This window comes from Chiloscyllium plagiosum, unplaced genomic scaffold (assembly GCF_037043375.1).
Source record: "Chiloscyllium plagiosum isolate Xiang-an unplaced genomic scaffold, Cpla_swu_hap1 HiC_scaffold_2, whole genome shotgun sequence".
In the NCBI taxonomy this organism is placed as follows: domain Eukaryota; kingdom Metazoa; phylum Chordata; class Chondrichthyes; order Orectolobiformes; family Hemiscylliidae; genus Chiloscyllium; species Chiloscyllium plagiosum.
The window spans coordinates 20,066,646-20,084,794 of NW_028270140.1; the positions used below are offsets into that span (position 1 = coordinate 20,066,646).

At 46.6% G+C, this 18,149-nt stretch overlaps 2 pseudogenes; both read right to left on the reverse strand.

Annotated features, from left to right (window-relative positions):
• Positions 1-3,579: 3,579 nt before the first annotated feature.
• On the reverse strand, positions 3,580-12,800 carry LOC148151832 (28S ribosomal RNA; annotated as a pseudogene).
• An 807-nt stretch (positions 12,801-13,607) lies between these two features.
• LOC122539701 (5.8S ribosomal RNA) lies at positions 13,608-13,753 on the reverse strand (annotated as a pseudogene).
• Between the last annotated feature and the right edge of the window lie 4,396 nt (positions 13,754-18,149).

Genomic DNA, 18,149 nt, shown 5'->3' on the forward strand with positions numbered 1-18,149 from the left:
GCTGTGCCGAAGAAGTCTAAATGTCTCTCCTGCCTCTTCCTAACAAGAATGTAAGTCTTGCTCAATAAACAAGCTGCGGGAAATGGCTACAGGCCAAATCCAAAGCTAAGCAATAAGAAGAAGGAAATAACCTGATCAGACGCACAATTTAAGGTGCTTCAAAACAAAACTGGATGAATGACCTTTTGGCAAATACCAGAGTCGGCTCCTTTTTTTTGCTCATGAGAGAAAGGAAGGTGAAACAAACGAGACAATTTTTTTTTTCTGAATTTAGAAAGACAGAGTAAATCTGAGACACAATTAGTTCATAATGAAAACTTATGAAAGAGAATAATCTGAAGGAAGGTGAAACAAACGAGACAAATATTTTTTTTTCTGAATTTAGAAAGACAGAGTAAATCTGAGACACAATTAGTTCATAATGAAAACTTAGGAAAGAGAATAATCTGAAATAGAAGTAGATAATACAAGAAGTAGAAGAAGAGAAAAGAAGTTTCAACAAGGTAATAAAGTGTTAAAAAGCAAATTGCTATACTGTTCTTTCTTTATATCCAGCACTTTCCTTTCTTTGAATTATGTTGATAATTAGTTATGAATAAACTGTGGTGTCCAGGTTTTAAATATCTTTTATAAATAACGTATGCTTGTTAAATTATGCTGGGTGAATTATTTCTTAAAGGCCTGTGACTAGGTGCCAAAGACTGGTGAGTATTGCCTTTGCATTATTATCTATTAAAATTAGAATGGTAGGAGGAAATGAGAGCAGTTTTCATGAACAACTCAAATGTTTTATTCATTTGCATTAGGTAGACTCACAATTTCCATTCTCTCCAATCCAGGGATGGAGTTCCAGGATTTTGACACAGCGACATGAAAAGAATGGTGATATATTTCCAAGCCAGGATAGTGAGTGACTTGGAGGTGGTAGGGTTCCCATTTTTCTTCTACCCTGTCCTTCTAGATGACAGTGATCATAGGTTTGGAAAATGCTGCCAAGGTATCTTCGGTGAATTTCTGCAGTTCATCTTGAGATGTTACACACTGCTGCTGCTGAGCTTTGGTGGTGGAGGGAGTGGATGTTTTTGGATGTGTGGCTAAAGTAGCGGTTACTTTTAGCGGTTACTGTCAAGCTTCTTGAATGTTGATGAAGCTGCACTCATCCAAGCAAGTGGGGAGTATCCAATGTGTCTTGTAGATGGTGAATAAGCTGTGGAAAGTGAGGAGGTGAGTTACCTGCTGCGCAGTTCCTAGCATGTTACCTACTCTTGTTGCCATAGTGCATGTAGAATCAGTTATGGTGCTGAACAGCATAGAAACAGACCTTTCAACCCAAGTTGTCCATATCAACCAGATATCCTAAATTAATCTAGTCCCATATGCCAGCATTTGGCCCATGTCCCCCTAAACCCTGCCTATTCATTTAAATGTTGTAATTGTACTAGGATCCACCTCTTCCTCTGGCAGCTTATACCATACACGCACCACTGTCTGTGTGAAAAAGTCACCCCTTAGGTCCTTTTTAAATCTTTTCTCTCTCACCTTAAACCTCTGCCCTCTGGTTTAGGACTCTCCTAATCCGGGGAAAAGAGCTTGGCTATTCACCCTATCTATGCCCATCAACGTTTTATAAACCTATACAAGGTCAACCCTCAGCCTCCGATGTTCCAATAAAAATAGTCCCAGCCTATTCAGCTTTTCCCTATTGCTCAACCCCTCCAACCGTGGTAACATCCTTGTAAATCTTTTCTGTACTCTTTCAAGTTTGGCAACATCTTTCCTATAGAAGGGAAACCAGGATTGAATGCAGTTTTCCAAATGTGGCCTAGCCAATATCCTGTGACTCCACCTTGAAGGAACTATGAACCTGCACCCCAAGATCCTTTTGTTGGCAACACTCCCCAGGACCCAGCATTAAGTGTATAAGTCCTACCCTGAATTGCCGAGTACAGAACAAACTCGATTATCCGAATGAGACGGGTGGGAGGTATTTTGTTCGGATAACTGATCAACAGCCAGCATTTTTGTGTTCAGTGTCATCCTGCCTTCAAGACTAATCAAGTATTTTCCCTCCCTCTTCAGCAACCACCCACTCCTTGAAGAGAGAGAGGGAGAGAGTGAAAAAGAGAGAGAGGTGCAAAATACAGAGCCACCTCGATTATCCGAAGGACTCGGGCGGGGAGTATTTCATTCGGTTAATCGAATGATGGATGCCAAGCATCGGGACCTTGCAATTTTGCCAGACAATCTGAAATTCAGATAATTGAATGCCGGATAATCGAGGTTCCTCTGTTCGGGGGGGGGGGGGGGGGGGCACGAGAGAGAAAATAATTTTTCACTGATTTCAGTTTCTGTCCTGTCATCAGTTTTTTTTCAGGGGGTTAATGTTTTCCTCGTGTTTCCTTCCGTCAAGCTTTCCTCCTGTTTATCTCCACGTGTGCTAACTCACTACCATTTGCTCTACCCCATCAAAAAATAGTTACACTGAATTTTCTTTTCAGCTGGAAGATATTGAACTACTTTTTGTTTGGAAAACAAAGAGTCATCATGGGATAACAGGAGAAAGAAGCAAGAAGTGCATTTTTGACAACTCTCTGGAGAATGAGCTGAGGAAAAAAAATTGTTGGGTTTGCAAAATGGAGTGAGTCAATGTTGAGAGGGAATCTGCTGTTAGAGCACACAGCAGAGGCTTGCACATATATTGTTCTTGTGTGTTCACAGTCATAAACCTTTGTCCTCGGGGAGAATAAGTATCAGAGAGCCTTTTTATAAAAAGTATAGGACTTAAATCTAACGTCATGTCTCGAGAATATATTTGAACTTAATTATTCATTAAAGCATACTTGCATCTATATTCCTGTTCAAATTTAGAAAACTATGCATTAAATGGATGAGGAATAGAGTTTTCCTACTTCAATTGAAAACATGCACTTGATTACAGATTTCTAAGTGTCAGCGGTTACTGATTTGCGCTAACCAGAAAATTTGTTGAAATGTCCGTGGTAATTGATTTGTGCTGACCTGAAAATTTTCTAAGTGTCAACAGTGTTCTGAGGGAACTCAGTAACATACTTTCTTCAAAAAGTGGAGAGGGAAGATGGGGAGGAAATGAGTATGCTGCCATGGCTTTGCAGGCACTCGCATTCCTCCTGCTGCATGCCGTGCACCCATGGCCACCTCCGCATACCGGTCTGGTGGCATCGCGTGACTGCTCCTGGCTAGGGAGCCACATGGACAACCGTCAGGTGCTGGCGTGTTGAGGTGGTGTGATGAGAAAGAGTTTTGGAAGACCTCCAACCTCCGTGTGTGTCTCTCTATCCGTCCTGCCGCCCCCCCACCAACACACACGCAGAGCTGCCGCCCTTGATTCCGCACGTCCCATTTCATCCCAAGCCTGACTGCCGTTGCTGCCACTCCCGGGCAGGTACACGCACGAACACCCCCTGGGGCGAGGTGGTGCACCAGTGGGCATGGAACGGTAGGCAAGGCATTGGGTTCGATGTGGGGCCCGAGCAAAAGCCGAGGTAAGGGACCGGTGCGTATGAACGTGCATGGGAGTAAAAGTTTGTGCACACGGTACTGAGAAAAGGTTGGCTCGAGGGATGATTTCTAATAGATTGCAGCGAGGTAGCTGCTTTGCTACTTACAAACCCCTGAGCCAGAATCAGGTCGTCTACAAATGATTTAGCACCAGGTTCCCCATGAACATGATGTGCGATTAAAAGGGAGAGGCGGCACCCATACGGCCGTGCTCCAGACCAGAATCGAACGGCTCTACCCACCAACCGGAATTGGTTATCCCAGGCCAACCAGTGATCCGCGGCACTAGGGAATCATTACATTTAGGCAGGATTCTGATTTAGAGGCATTCAGTCATAATCCCACAGATGGTAGCTTCACACCACTGGCTCCTCAGCGAAGCACATCGAGCAAATGTCTGAATCTGTGATTTCTCTCGTACTGAGCAGGATTACTATTGCAACAACACAACATCAGTCGGTAAAACTAACCGCCACAAGCCAGTTACCCCTGTGGTAACTTTTCTGACGCCTCCTGCTTAAAACCCGAGAGGTCAGAAGGATCACAGTCTGTACTGGAACTGAAAATCAGCATCAAGCGAGCTTTTGCCCTTCTGCTCCATGGGAGGTTTCTGTCATTCCTGAGCTCGCCTTAGGACACCTGCATTACGGTGTGACAGGTGTACCCCCCCCAGTCAAACACCCCACCTGCCACTGTCCCCAGAGCGGGTCGCACCCGGCCGCCCGGGCGCTTCCGACCAGAAGCGACAGTCCCTCAGGGCTCGCCTCCCCCCCTCACCGGGTAAGTGAAAAAACGATAAGAGTAGTGGTATTTCACCGACGGCCAAATCCTCTCACTTATTCTACACCTCTCATGTGTCTTCACAGTGCCAGGTTAGAGTCAAGCTCAACAGGTCTTCTTTCCCCGCAAATTCTGCCAAGCCCGTTCCCTTGGCTGTGGTTTCGCTAGGTAGTAGGTAGGGACAGTGGGATTCTCGTTCATCCATTCATACGTATCACTAATTAGATGACAGGGCATTTGGCTAATTTTGAACACTCAACATCAATTGCATGATTGAGTGTCTATTTCGAGTTTTTACCGTCGCTCGCCAATGAAGAGTAAACCACCATAAAGCTGAAGCAGTCAGATGTTATAGGGACGGGTCATCGTTATTGAGCTTAGCACCAAGCGAGGAGGTGAGCTTAAGTTATGAGACCAACAGGCTAGTTACCTAACTTTGCATCATTTGTGTGTCTTAGTGAAATTTTATTTTATCACTCATTTACCCATCACCTTTACTGTGCATTAAAATTAACACTTTATTACTAAAATTATAAAATATCAATTAGATTTTAAAACATATTATGAGATTGTTAAAAACTAATTTCTAAAAATACTTAGATTTAACTCTGCATATGCTAAAACTTATAATTATAAAAGCTATAACAATAAAACTATGAGAGTTTTTAGGAAGTCCATTATGGATCCATAAACGTTCGAAGAAATTCTAATGTAAGGGAAATTACGAGGTTAGAGGTATCTCGGGCAAATGTCTTAAAATTCAGTACGCCCAAGGATTTCGTCAGCAAATTGTTCTTTTCATATCATTTACCTCTAGCCCCCATTACGAAGCTAAAAAAGGATGCACATGTACCTTGAGTGAGATCCAAAATTTCCTTCTTCAGATGCTAATATTTCAGTTCCTTTTCCATCCAGGCCTGTTCTAACGAATCGTTCTCATTTTCGAAGCGCACTGTAATATCCACCAGCAATGCTTGACCATTCTTAAACAAAATTAAGTCGGGTACCCAGAGGTTCGCATCGGTATCCTTTAGTCGGGGTTCAACGTAAGTAGGCGAAAGTGAGGACTTTCCAGATGCTGGAGATTAGAGTGAAGATTCGAGTGGAAAAGCACAGCAGGTCAGGCGTCATCCGAGGAGCAGGAAAATGACATTTCGGGCAGGAGCCCTTCATCAAGAATCATATAAGTAGTCCTTCCATAATTATTTACAAGTTTAGACAATTTTTCCACTATTCTATTGTGCCTTTTGACTCTCATGTTTTTAACAGAGGGGCACCATCCTGATATATGAGGATTGTTTTGATTGTCATATCGTATCTCTGACATTTTTTATTATTCAAAGGTCTTCCATGAGTCAGAATTGATCTTGTGGGATAAAGATTTGTTTGTAACAGAATTATATTTATAGCTCTAGCTGTTTTCGTATATTAGACGCCTTTCATCCAAGCATTTAAATTTTATCGTTTTAAAGTAATGAATTCCCAATCCTTGGCAAGGTAGTGCCATCCATTTTTTGTAATTCTATATCCCTCCAATTTTTATAATTAATACTTCTATCTTCCAACATTTCCCTTGGGTCACTGTTATCTGGCTGTCTGGAGCTCCCACTGGAGGATTCCGAATTTATGTGAGGATTCCAAATTTCCTGCATATTTTTCCACTGGCTGAATTCGATCAACTTCTCCGAAGTTCCAGAGTTATTAAAAGAAAATGAGGCTTATAAAATTTCATCAGGAGCTTTTTAAAATGCCTCATGCTTATACATGTCGGCAATTGTTATCATGGTAGATAGTTTATTTATTCATAATCCTCCATCACTATAACGTGCTTACAAGATGCCATTGGTTAAAAAATGTCGCAAATGCAGTACCTCTTTTATAAAACCCTTAATTATTAGGTCTAATCTATTTGAATAATTCTGGGCTGCTTCTAAAATAGTGAGGTAATAATAAAGTTTCAAAATAAAATAAGTTTTAAAGAGTTCTACCTTTTGCGTTGGTTGTAATAACGATATTTTTAAATTAACAATCTGATCTCCTAACACCTCTTCCCAGTTGGACATTCCTTCAATATTTCTAGGGTCTCTGTATTGGATCTCATTATTGCTCAGATTCCATTTTTTATTGCACTTATAGATGAATGTTTTATTTTTGTATATAAAATAGATTCCTTTTGTTTTTCTTATGTTTATTTCACAGAATTTCTGTACTATCTTTAAATTATAGGTCATTTTTTCATAAGACCTATTTACTAGGGCAATGTCATCTGCGAAGACTAATGATGCACAATATTTAGTTTCCTGTTCTGGATCCAGATAACTCCCTCTATTACTCTTCTCCAAAGTACTAATGAGGGGATCTCGTGCTATATTAAACAAAATAGGTGACAAGGAATCACCTTGTTTCACCCCTCTTAAAATTTTCATTTTATTTGTTTTACATATATAGCTTTTGATACAGGTACTATTCTCTGAGTATAAATTTGCGATTAATCTAATAAATTCCACTGGAAGAGATAATCTACTCAAAGCTTTAATGATTTGGAGATGCTGGTGTTGGACTGGGGTGTACAAAGTTAAAAATCACACAACACCAGGTTATAGTCTAACAGGTTTAATTGGAAGCACACTAGCCTTCGGAGTGACGCTCCTTCATCAGGTGATAGTGGAGGGCTTGATCGTAACACAGAATTTATAGCAAAAATTTACAGTGTGATGTAACTGATATTATACATTGAAAAATAGATTGTCTGTTAAGCCTTTCATCTGTTAGAATACAATGATAGTTTCACTTCTTTCATGTGTAAATCACAAAACCTTTTTTTTAAAGTTGCATTCTTGGGTTAGCTGTTAACAATGGTGATAGCTAGACAATATGTTGAAGGTGTTGGCCCCCTGTGTTCTTGTCTATGCCATGATGTTTAGATTGATTCTAATCTAAAAAGTGAGATGACAGAGTTTTACATAAATTCATGCAGTTTTTGAGCTCAGAATTCGACATGAATGTATGCAGTTTTTGAGCAAAGTACAATGTAACTCTGCAAGTACAAATTCACCCCACAAAATATATGTGTGCATGTGGGTCTTTGTCTGTCTGTGTGTGTGTCTATCTGGGGTGGGGGTTGTGAGTATGAAAAAGTGTGTGTGCGTGTGTGTAGTGAGTGTAGAGTGTCTTAAGTCTGTGAGGGGGTGCATGTGTGAGTGTGGGAGTGTGTGTGTCTATAAGGATGTGTGTGGATATCTGTGTGCACGTCTGTGTGTACCTGTGTCCGTGTGTATGTGAGAGTGTGTGTGTGTAGGAATATCTGTGTGTGTGTAGTGCAATGGTGATCACCTGTAATGTGACATGAACCCAAGGTCCCGGTTGAGGCCCTCCCTATGGGTACCGAACTTAGCTATCAGCCTCTGCTCGGCCACTTTCCTCTGCTGCCTGTCCCAAAGTCCACCTTGGAGGATGGTCACCCGAAGGTCTGAGGCTGAATGTCCTGGACCACTGAAGTGTTCCCCAACTGGGAGGGAACCCTCCTGTCTGTTGATTGTTGTGCGGTGCCCATTCATCCGTTGTCGTAGCCTTTGCTCGGTTTCCCCAATGTACCATGCCTCCGAGCATCCTTGCCTTCAAAGTATAAGATAGACAACGTTGGCTGAGTCACATGAGTACCTGCTTTAATAATATGTTTGTGACCTACAGAGTTGAATGCTTTCGCTAAATCGATGAATACTATAGCTAATTCTTGTTTTTTTTTTGGATCCTTATAATATTACTTAAAATCTTTATATTCTGGTCACACCCTGAGACTCCAGCAAGGAATCCCTTTTGACGTTTATTTAACTCTAAAACTTCTCTAAGTCTTTTAGCTATTATTTTAGTCAAAATCCTCAATAATATTGGTCCAATTATTATAGGTCTCCAGTTATCAATCTGTTTAATTCCTCAATATCATTTGTTTTGGGTATTAAAGTTGTTTTACTTGTTTTAAGGCAATCGGAGATATTTCCAGTTTTTATCCAGATAGAAAATAATCTTGGAAGTTTCTTATTGTCCACATTATAGATGGCTGTGAGTGTTTTCACGTCCATACCATCTGGTCCGCTGCAGTCTTTGGATTGATCGCCCTTAGGGCTTGATCTACCTCCTCCACAGTTATTGACTGGATTATGGATTGTCTTAGTTGCTTAACTGAACTTGTATACTTTGCAAATTTTGTTATATTGGCTTTATCATTTCAGACAGATAGTTTTTTGGAGAAGAACTCTTGGAGTTCTTTTTTTAAAGTGGACACATACTATTTACCAGTGCGCCCATTATTTCTCGTGCTAGATATTGTTGTTAATTTTAAATAGCATTTGCATTTCTCTAAATTTATTTTTCCTGTGAAAATACCTTTTTCTTGCATTATTAATTGGGGAGCTATTATTCCTTCTTTTTTTTCTAGATTTATCTTCCTTTTCTGATTCTTTTGTTTAGTATTTAGCATATGTGTAGTAATTTCTGCCATTATTTTAATATTTCCAATTCCACTATTTTGTTTACTCTTTACAATATTATCCTTTATGTGATCCAATAGACCCAAGCTTTGTAGCACTGTAACTTCTTCACTGGACTGCACTCCTTGCTTATATTTAGTCTGATCATTTACTTTCTTATTTGTTTTTTGACTTCTCTTTATATTTCTTAAGGTGGTGTATTGTCATGCTTCCCTCGGCCTATTGGCAGTGGAAAGTTTTAAGGGGCAATTTTTGCATTGGAACATCTCATTTAATTCAATTTCTTTCTTTCCTTTGCATTTTGGATAATGACAGGCTACAGCATGGTAGCTACTCTCCCATTCGCATTTACTATACTTTGCCCTAACTGATTTTATACCTCCACAACCAGTTACACATTTTCAAAAATGCCCGAATGTATTGAAAATACTTTGACAATAGTCACAGTTAAACTTATCTAAAGGATATTTTATAATTCAATTAAATTTAGTTTTGGTCTGTTCAGTTGAAGTTGTAACTAACTGCTTTGCTGGGATGGTCACCTCTTTCTCGCTTCCAAGCTTTCGGTATTAGTTTAAAAGGCCCTTCAAAATTAGAATTGAAAAAGGTCTTAGTTTTTAAAAGAACAGGTCTGAGAGGGGCCCTCTCCTTAGACTGTACCAATTCTTTGACTAGATTCTCAACCTCATTTAAATTGAGTTCCCCGTGCTTGGTCTGAGGAACTCTATTGGGAGAATATTGGGAGAATACAGTTCTCTTCTGTCTGGGTGTAGATGGACGACTGAGTCACATTGTGGCCAATACATTTAGCACACGCAGCCACCACTAGCATGTGAGTGGAGCAGTTATTTTCCTCATTGTCCACCAAACTGGAAATGGGAAAGATTGGCGCGAGGGCCATTCTACCCCTTTTTCCTTGTGACTATCCTAAGATAAATGACCCCCGTGGGTCAACATCCATCTCATATTCCTTCTGCGGGCGTATTAGCCGGCCTGGATTGAGTAATGCTCGTGCAATGGCCCAAGAACAAGTTAAAACCATCCCAAGCTGAATAAAATCCAATCAACGGATAAAATCAGCATTAAAACAATTAAACCAGCCATAAACCGTCTAGTTGAGCTTCCTCTACCGGGTCGTTACCAGGGGAACCATATGGAGGTTCGACCGACTCTACAGGCGACAGAATATGTAAGAGCACTGTAGAGGTGACTATGCAAGCAAGCCTTTGGGAGACCCAACCAAATCAATTGTAGTCACATCAACCCCTCATTAGGGAATCATAGTTATTCCTGCTGTTACCCACGCATCATTGAATTTCTTTACTTTGATTTTCAGAGCACTGGGCAGAAATCACACCGCATCTTCACTGACCTGCCGCCTTGGCAATGCTTCGTTTTGATTAAACAGTCGGATTCCCCTAGTCCGCACTAGTTCTAAGTCAGCTGCTAGGCACTGGCCAAGGCCACCCGCTTACCATGGAAGGATGGTGGGCACCGCAGCTTGGGCGATCCACAGGAAGGGCCCAGCACGCGTCCAGAGTCGCCACCAGCTCCCAGGAGGAGTGGCGCCATGTCCAGCCGCGGCGTGTGCCCAGCCCCACTTCGCACCCCAGCCCGACCGATTGACCCAGCCCTTAGAGCCAATCCCTCTCCTGAAGTTACGGATCTGACTTGCCGACTTCCCTTACCTACATTGTTCTAACATGCCAGAGGCTGTTCACCTTGGAGACCTGCTGCGAATATGGGTATGGCCCGACGCGAGATTTACACCATCTCCCTGGATTTTCAAGGGCCAGCGAGAGCTCACTGAACGCCGCCGGAACCGCGACACTTACCAAGGCATGGACCCCTCTCTCGGGTCGAACCCATTCCAGTGTGCCCTGCCCTTCACAAAGATAGGAGAACTCTCCCCAGGGCTCTCACTGGCTTCTCCGGAATCGTTTGCATTACCGCACTGCACGCCGTGAGGCGCCCTTCTCTGCCACTCCAGATCCGGGGATCTGAACCTGACTCCCTTTCAATCAGCTGAGGGCAACGAAGACCAATGCCATGTCCCTCTGGAATGGCACTCGCCTATCTCTGAGGACTGACTGACCCATGTTCAACTGCTGTTCACATGGAACCTGGATCCTTTCTCCACTTTTGCCTTCCAAGTTCTCGTTTGAATATTTGCAACTACCACCAAGATCTGCACCTGCAGCGGCTCCACCTGGGCCCACGCCCTAGGCTTCCATGCTCACCGCAGCAGTCCTCCTACTCGTCGCGACTTAGCCCCCGCGGGCTCTGCATTGCCAGCGACGGCCGGGTATGTGCCCGACGCTCCAGCGCCATCCATTTTCAGGGCTAGTTGATTCGGCAGGTGAGTTGTTACACACTCCTTAGTGGATTCCGACTTCCATGGCCACCGTCCTGCTGTCTATATCAACCAACACCTTTTGTGGGGTCTGATGAGTGTCGGCATCGGGCGCCTTAACCCAGAGTTCCATTCATCCCGCAGCGCCAGTTCTGCTTACCAAAAGTGGGCCACTGGGCACTCACATTCCATGCCTGGCTACACGCCAGCGAGTTGGGCTTCTTATTCATTTAAAGTTTGAGAATAGGTTGAGATCGTTTCAGCCCTAAGACCTCTAATCATTCGCTTTACCGGGTAAAACTGCATGTGGAACGAGCACCAGCTATCCTGAGGGAAACTTCGGAGGGAACCAGCTACTAGATGGTTCGATTAGTCTTTCGCCACTATACCAAGGTCGGGCAACCGATTTGCACGTCAGGACCTCCACCAGAGTTTCCTCTGGCTTTGTCCCTGCCCAGGCATAGTTCACCATCTTTAGGATCCTAACACATGCGCTTGTGCTCCACCTCCCTGATGGTGCGGGTGATACGGGCCCGGGGTAGAAAGGTTCCATGTGAACAGCAGTTGAGCATGGGTCAGTCGGTCCTTAGTGATAGGCGAGTGCCATTCCGAAGGGACGGACGATGGCCTCCGTTGCCCTCAGCTGATCGAACAGGATTCAGGTTCAGATCCCACCTTGGTCGGGTTTCACCATCGGGTTTCGTGAACGCCCTTTGACTCACGCACTCCTTGGTCCGTATTTCAAGACGGGTCGGAAGGGTGACCGACATCGCCGCAAGCCTCTGGACTCTGCTAGGCGTGGCTCGGCCCAACTCGGCAGCAGGACGTGGTTGGGGTGCACTGAGGACAGTTCACCTTGTTTGACAGTCCCACTGGGAGCACGGTGATCTCACTCGCAGTTCCACGCACACCGCTGGGGGGGGCCATGGAGGGAGGGCGTGGCAGCGGTCGCTTCCCTCAACTCCGGGGCCACAGCAAAGGATGGTGCTGGGGGGGGGGCTATAACACTCGCCGCACGGATTGGCGATACATCTTCCAAAGCCACCGGCCTTCCCAGCCAACCTGAAGCTGGTCATGGCGCACCACCAGCAGAGGAAATGCGCCCGGCGACAGCCATCCCTGCGCGGGGAGCGGTTCCAGCAGAGGAGATCCACCAGACCCCGATGCAACTGGCCGGAGCTACCGAGTTGAATCCTCCAGGCGGACTGTGTGGACCCGTTAATGGTTACCTCTTAATGGTTTCACGCCCTCTTAAAGTCTCTCTTCAAAGTTCTTTTTAACTTTCCCTGATGGTACTTGTTGACTATTGGTCCCATGCCAGTATTTAGCCTTAGATGGAGTTTACCACACGCTTTGGGCTGCATTCACAAGCAACCCGACTCCAAGAAGGCACAGTCCCAACAAGCCGTGTGCCACCACCGGCCTCACACCGTCCTTGGGCTAGGCCTCGATCAGGAGGACTTGGGCATCTTGGCATCGTAAGAGAAAGGACTTCTATACGCCACATTTCCCATCAGATGAATCGGCGCTGGGCTCTTCCCTGTTCATTCACAGTTACTAAGGGAACCCTAGACCCAATGGTGGCTTTCTGGCGACTTGTCCACAGCTGACATTCAACCATCCGCCCAATGGTGAGGAGCCCAGGGTGGGGAGAGGATGGTGATGTGGCAGATGTGCCTTTACGACACAAAAGTATGCACCACGCCAGCCCCTCAGTGTCTCCAGGACCAAGGGCAGGCCCGAGTAGAAACATGCGGACTGAACAGGAGAGCCAAAGCCAGTGATCCATGTGGATGCGACCAGCGAAGTCACTGCGTTCGACGAATCCACACCCCTCAGGTAGGCACTCAGCACCAGCAGAGAAGACAGGATCAAACGCCCCACCGGTCACTCAAGGCCAAAGATGAACCACGAGACGGGTGGCGCCCTGCAGCTCCCAGACGCAGTCTGTGCCTCTCAACTCTCTCAATCAATCGATAATCAGTCAGGTCAGCGTGTCGAACCAGCAAGCTCCATGGCGAGGCCGATGGCGCACCAGCCCGGACCTCTGCAACTCCCTTCGCTCCTTCCACTACCGGCTAACCGAAAGACTAACCCGTGTGGACGTGCTGAGCGAAGACAGGCCCCAGGGCGGGGCTCAACACTTCGAGGCAGCAACGTGTCCCAACAACGAGGTGGTCAACATCACCATGTAATCCACCGACAGCCGTGCTGGGACTGGTGACAGCCGTGCTGGCCCCACTGCCACGACACAAATGGATGCCACGCCGAACCCCAGCGGGGGGGGAGGGCGTCGAGCCTGTCGTATGGAATGTGCAGGGTGCGGGGAAGGCCAAGCGCTCTGATGCCGGAGGGGTCCGGAGTCTGAACTTCGGGGGACAAAGAGGATGGGTGCTCTGCGACTCCCCAGCCGTGTTTGCGAGCCAAGATGAGCATGATTGATTACCAAGCGACCCTCAGACAGGCGGGAAGAACCCGGAGCCACAAAGTGTGTTCAAAGTGTCGATGATCAATGTGTCCTGCAATTCACACTAATTCTCGCAGTTAGCTGCATTCTTCATCGACGCACGAGCCAAGTGAACCACCGTTAAGAGTAGCCTAAGTTTTCGGTCTCTCCCTCGCCAGAGGCAAGTGACCCAGAACACACTTACACTCCCCACCAACACAACACCTACCTGCCTGCCCGCAGCGACCAGGCTTTGGCGTGAAGAAAGGAAACATTGATCTTTGAAAAAAAATCAGGGTGCCTGTGAGGCAGCGCATGCCGGGCTCTCGAATCACCGGAGCCTGTAGCCGTGCCGGCACGCACCACAGCAGCAGAGGCAGGATCTCAGCCACCATGTCACCCACTGAGAGTCACGAAACATGCAGCAGCTTGCTCAAGGAAAAGCCGAGGCGGAAACGGACCAGCAATCGGTTCGGCAGCTTCACTGACACGTGCACGTGGTGGAGACTTAGTGAGCGGACGTCTGCAAGGAGTCAGGGACCAGACTGGCCAGAGCGACGGCCACCTGGCCCGCCCACCGCCGAGGTGGACTGGTAACCACGGTAACGGTTTATCCCCCCTGCCCTTCCTCACGACGCAACTTGCCCACAAGCACCCGACCACCGATCGACACCAGGTGCCCCGACCGAGAACATGATCACTCGTTAACCCTCCTGGAAGTTCGCTTGGATGACTCCCTAGGCCTGTGCCCCACAACCTGAGCCAACTCTGGAATTTTAATTTTGTCCCCTTTTAGGGACATAAAACGGTGGGCCCTGTACAGACCGCTGCTGCACACCATCCACCTATTCACCGTCATCCACCACACGGACACACCTTCGCATGCCCATTTACAACCGGGCAGTGGGATCCCCCAGTGGAGGGCTCTCTAAGCGCGGGTCCTCCCCCTTTCTTTCGGGGATCTGGGGTGGAAAGTGTTGCACGCGTCATGTCCCCTGCAATGGCTGATTGCGGTGGTTTATAGACTCCCAGCGCAACTGCTTGTTCTGTAGCACTGTGGAGTCCATGGACCATTTATATATTTGAGATTAGATTACATTACATTACAGCGTGGAAGCAGGCCCTTCGGCCCAACAAGTCCACACCGACCCGCCGAAGCGAAACCCACCCATACCCCTACATTTACCCCTTACCTAACACTACGGGCAATTTAGCGTGGCCAATTCACCTGGCCCTGCACATCTTTGGACTGTGGGAGGAAACCGGAGCACCCGGAGGAAACCCACGCAGACACGGGGAGAACGTGCAAACTCCACACAGTCAGTCGCCTGAGGCGGGAATTGAACCCAGGTCTCTGGCGCTGTGAGGCAGCAGTGCTAACCACTGTGCCACCATGCCGCCCACCATTGGGTGTGGCGCTTGCACTCCCTTTTTAGTTTTCTAGAGAACCTTCTTCTCTGTTTTTGGTTGCATTCAATTCCCACGCTCCTGATCTTTGGGCACCTACTACGGAGGGGGGAGGGCAGGTCTGAAGACCTCCTCATGGGTCTGCTCCTGGGCCTGGCCAAACTGGCCATAAACAGGTCCAGGCAGCGGGCTATGGAGGTGGTCGTTAGGGCCAACTGCCTGCCCCTCTTCAGCGGTTACGTTAGAGCCCGAATGTCTCTGGAAAAGGAGCATGCGGTATCCACCGATACCCTGGAGCTGTTCAGGGAGAGGTGGGCACCACAGGGAATGGAGTGCTTCATTTTCTCCTCCAACTCTAATTTGATTTAAGCCCTGCCCTTCCCTTCACTTTTTTAATCATGCAGCATTGCCCTTTGAGGAAGGCACTGCTTATCACTGGCCACTCGGGTGTTTCCTTTCTTTCTGGTGGTGGGAAATGAAATAAAAACCAGGGTCCTATTCCATTATTCCTAGCTGGAGTACTCAGGCGACCAGTTTGCTTTGAACACTCTAATTTTTTCAAACTAGACATTTCGGACCCCCAGGACAGTGAGCTAAAAGCATCAAGGGAGCGCCGAGAGGCAGGGGCTGAGACAGGCGGACCGCCAGCCCCATCCCAAGATCCAACTACGAGCTTTTTAAATGCAGCAGCATTAATATACGCGACTGGAGCTGGAATTACCGCAGCTGCTGGCACTAGACGTGCCCTCCAATAGATCTTCGTTAAAGGATTTAAAATGTACTCAGTCCATTTACAGGCCTCGAAAGAGTCCTGCATTGTTATTTATCGTCATTACCTCCCTGAGTCGGGAGTGGGTAATTTGTGCATCTGCCATTTTCCTTGGATGTGGTAGCCGTTTCTCAGGCTCCCTCTCCGGAATCGAACCCTGATTCCCCATTACCCGTGGTCATCGTGGTCGGCACAGGAAATACCATCAAAAGTTGTTAGGGCAGACATTCGAATGAACGGTCACTGTCACGAGGACTTGCAATCTGCCCGAGGTTATCTAGATTCACCAAAGCTGCTGGGAAGTACCAAATTGGTCTTGATCTGATAAATGCATGCATCCCCGCGTGGGTCAGTGCTCATTTGCATGTATTAGTCCAGAATTACCACAGTTATCCAAGTAATGTTTGGAGCAATTAAAGGAATCATAACTGATTTAATGAGCCATTCGCAGTTTCACTGTACTGGCCGTGAGTACTTAGACACGCATGGCTTAATCTTTGAGACAGGCATATGCTACTGGCAGGATCCGCCAGGTAGCCCAACCGGCAAACTCTTGCCTGAGCTTCCCCACGGAGGTCATCCTGGTACTGGGTTCAACTCTTTCAAAAGGTAGCCTCTCGCCTGACCCAAAGGTGAGACACCCTGGGACCAACGGTTCAGATGGAGCATCACCCTTGCAGGAGAAAGGCTGAGCACACACAGTTGAGGGGGTTCAAAACATGTGTGTGAGCGCAGAGAGAGAATGGGAGCTGCCTCCCTGGCTCCTTTCCCCGGCTCCTGTCTACCACAGTGCTGAGAGAAATGTAATTCTGAGGGTCGAGACACAAGGAAAACAGAGAGACAGCAAGAGCCCCCGTACCTATGCCTCACTCGAGAAGCAAGGACAGTTCATGGGCAACACATTACTGAAACCACTGGCTCTGCAAACTGTGGCTTCTCGGCCTCACCAGACCACAGGAGAGTCCGTAGCGGAGGCAGAGGGACTGCTGTGGGATTTTGACCCTTTCAAAACAAAAGCAGTTGTCCAGCTGCCAGCGAGGGAGGGAGTGCCGGGGAGGAGCCACTCAGCCTGAAGCACAGGCCCCTAATAGCAAAGCCAGCCCGCCAAGGGTCCTCCCACACCGGACGGGCAGTGCCAGATTGATCGAGGAGAACCGCAGCTAAGTCACCACTTGCAGATCTGGGCGGAAACCTGGGTGACGAGCACCACAGGACGGCAGAGCCATTGCACGGCCAATTAGCAGTGGGTGCCATGAAGACTGGAGGACAGCCACCCACTACCAGAGCCGGTGATGCGCTAAGCGTTCAACAGTTCTGGGCGAACACAGGCAAGGATCAGCCCGCTACTTTCCTTGAAACACCCAAGGGAGCCAGGCAACTTGAACTCTGTCTTTTAATTTTAAAGTGCCTATGGAGGAATGGCTGGAGTTAAAGTTGGTTGCCCGCTGTCCAGAGGTGTCTAGATACCTTCACACAGGCCCCTGTCCAACCTTTGAAACAGACAGAAAGATTTGGGGAAGTCTGACAAAAATTTGACAAAGTATCAAAAATTAGACTTCCGAGAGCTCTTCGGCATGCAGCCAGACCTGCCATTCAAGTGCTCTGCCCAGGGAACCACTTTTCAGATGCCTTTCAAAGTGGTTCCGCGCCATCATGTTGATCTATAAAATTTTGTTCCCGAAAATCTCTGGGTACCCCGTCAACCTGACCATCGGCCAAACCCGATTAGCTCTGAATGGTTCAGGATTCCACATTTGAGTGCTTCGGGCTGGAACTCGATCCTCGCAAAACTGTTTAGATTTTTCCACAGCCAGACTTCAGCTACTAGAGAGAGTTTAAGTTTTCAGGCGACGGACACTTAGCGATGGCAGGACAATGGCTGGACTGAATTCCCTCCGAGTCATGCAGCACCTCGGAACACATTTTCTGAATGAGTTTACAGATTTTTTCGCTGGTAGGGATTTTCCTCCAGTGTTACTTAAAATTTTCACTCTTTTTGGTAAGTTTTCTAAGATTATTTTCCTGGTTACTACTTGACATTTTTAAAACATCTCTCGACGATTTTCAAAACTTCCAAGCTGCCTTTGGGCGCACATTTTCGAGCATTCTTTCCAAGTTTTCCTCACTGTTCCTCGGACATTTTGTCACTAAGTTTGCATGAGTTCCCGAATTCACTCCCTTCCAAAAAAATGAATACTTCCCACCTTTGAAAATCACTCAAACTCAGTCGGAAGTCGGCCTGCACTCTGCCCCAAAAGGGCGCACTGTTTGCAGATCATGCAGACCAAATCCAGTGGTGGTACCCAGCCTTGAAGTATCCAAGTTGGTATGACACCAAGTATTCATTCCCTTCACAAAATGCAGCACTTC